The sequence below is a fragment of the Tenrec ecaudatus genome, chromosome 6, assembly GCF_050624435.1.
Source record: "Tenrec ecaudatus isolate mTenEca1 chromosome 6, mTenEca1.hap1, whole genome shotgun sequence".
Lineage (NCBI taxonomy): Eukaryota > Metazoa > Chordata > Mammalia > Afrosoricida > Tenrecidae > Tenrec > Tenrec ecaudatus.
The window spans coordinates 102,382,870-102,384,814 of record NC_134535.1 but is presented as its reverse complement, the minus strand read 5'-3'; the positions used below and the strand labels follow the sequence as shown (position 1 = coordinate 102,384,814).

The 1,945-nt window shown below is 42.3% G+C and overlaps 1 pseudogene; it reads right to left on the bottom strand.

The window, feature by feature from the left end:
• Positions 1-1,015: 1,015 nt before the first annotated feature.
• LOC142451571 (c-Myc-binding protein-like) lies at positions 1,016-1,435 on the bottom strand (annotated as a pseudogene).
• Between the last annotated feature and the right edge of the window lie 510 nt (positions 1,436-1,945).

The following is a 1,945-nucleotide window of genomic DNA, read 5'->3' as shown; positions in this document are numbered from 1 at the left end:
ATACTGCAGCACAGCGGAGAGCTTGTAAAATATGTAATTCACCAAAGACAAACCCCCTCAGAATCAGTAATGGTAGTAATGACTCCAGAGGGTAAGGGAAGGGAAGTGGGGGGAAGATGGGGGAAAGGGAATGAATAACAATGATGACAGAATAACCCCCCTTGGGGGGACAAATACCAGACTAGTAGGTGAAGGGATAGAATGGGCAGTGTAAGATATATATATATATATATAATACATAATAGATGAAGGGTTCAAGGGGTTGGCAGGGTTGGGGAGGGAGGGGGGAAAAGAGGATCTGCTATCAAAGGGCTCAAGAAGATAAATAATGTTTAGAAATTGTTTTTTGTTTTGTTTTTTTAAGCCATGCTGCCGACGGAGGAGCAGGTCAGGGGGAGAAGAGAGGGCTGTGGGCTCCGAGAGGCCAGTGGAACTTGAACTCTCCCAATGTTTAGAAATTGTTGCGGCAACAATTGCACATGTCCACTTGATACAATGGATGTATGGAGTGTTAAGATATATGTAAGAGCCCCCAATAAAATGGTTAATTAAAAAAAATAAGCAAGAGCAGAGGGTTCGTGGGAACCTGTGCAAAAGCATCTTATTGCATCACACCACCACACAGAGCTCTCTCGAGCTGCCTACAGGGAATATATCCAACGTTGCCATCTTCACTTTGAAGAATAACAGTACCAGTACTCATGGCCTAGACTAAACCAAGAACCAGCTTCATGCTAAGCTTACTTGGCTAACATGTAAGCAGGTCCAACATTCCTAGTCAGACTGACAGATAGGTAATGAAAACTATTTAGATGGCTGTTTTCAGAACATTTTTTCAGGACTTACTTTGGATCCTCCCAGGGGAAACTTGATTATTTATTGATGAATCTAAGTATGTGTTTATAACAAAGTGTGATAAATGAATGTGACATATTAAGTTTCATAGCATCTCTTCAGAAGAGATTATCTACTATACAAACTATTCAAATCATAAAAAACATTTGTCAGTGTCTTTTCAAATAAGAAAAATCCTGTCAGCATACTTCTCCTCCGGAGGTGGTAAATACTGAGCAAGCTTTGCTTTCAATTTTTTATTTTCTTCAGTAGCTTCATATCTCGCTTTCATTTCTGCCAATTATAGGTGATGCAGCTCTGTTTCTTGGGTTGCAACTACTAAGTGATGCTTTAAAAATCCAATTGATGTATGTATGGATTGTGATAAGAGTTGTATGAGTCCCTAATAAAATGTTTTTAAAAATTTAAATGCAAAAAAAAAGATCCAAAGCACTGTTAGGTTTCTGATTCTTCATATAAGGCTGCCAGCACCCTGGTCAGCATGCCCATCCCTGTCCCCTGTACCTCTCCCCCGCCCCCACCCTGACTTCTCCAAGTACCTGCAGAACTGCTCCCGCTGTGGGTTGGCAGCTTGGAAATATCATAGTGGCAGCAGCAGCAGCAGCATAGCTGGTGCCCAGCCAGCAGCTGGCAGGCTCTGGGCTATACTCCCCTTTGACATTTTCTGATTAGGAACTTGACTTCATCCTTTCTTCCATTGGCTTTAGCTACTCTATGATTAAGGGCAAGTCTCTTCTGATGTCCACTGTGACCTTTTCTTTCCTTCATGTCTTTTAAATGACCTTCTTTCCCCCTTCATGCAAGCCTTGCTGTCCTCTCACAGCTCAGGTTTTCTGCGTCAAATCTGTTCTTGAGATGTTCTGGGAATTCAGGTGGGATCCACTCAAGTTCCAGTCCTGGCTCCTATGGACTTACTTTCGTTTTCTCAGCTTTATCCTGAACTTACGGATGAGCAATTGTAAGCAAGTGATGATCTGTTCCACAGTTGATCTCTGGTCAGATTTGAGCTGCTGATATTGAGCTTCTCCATCGTGTCCTCCCACCGTTTGATTTCTGTGTCTTCCATCTGGGGAAGTCCATGTGTAGAGTT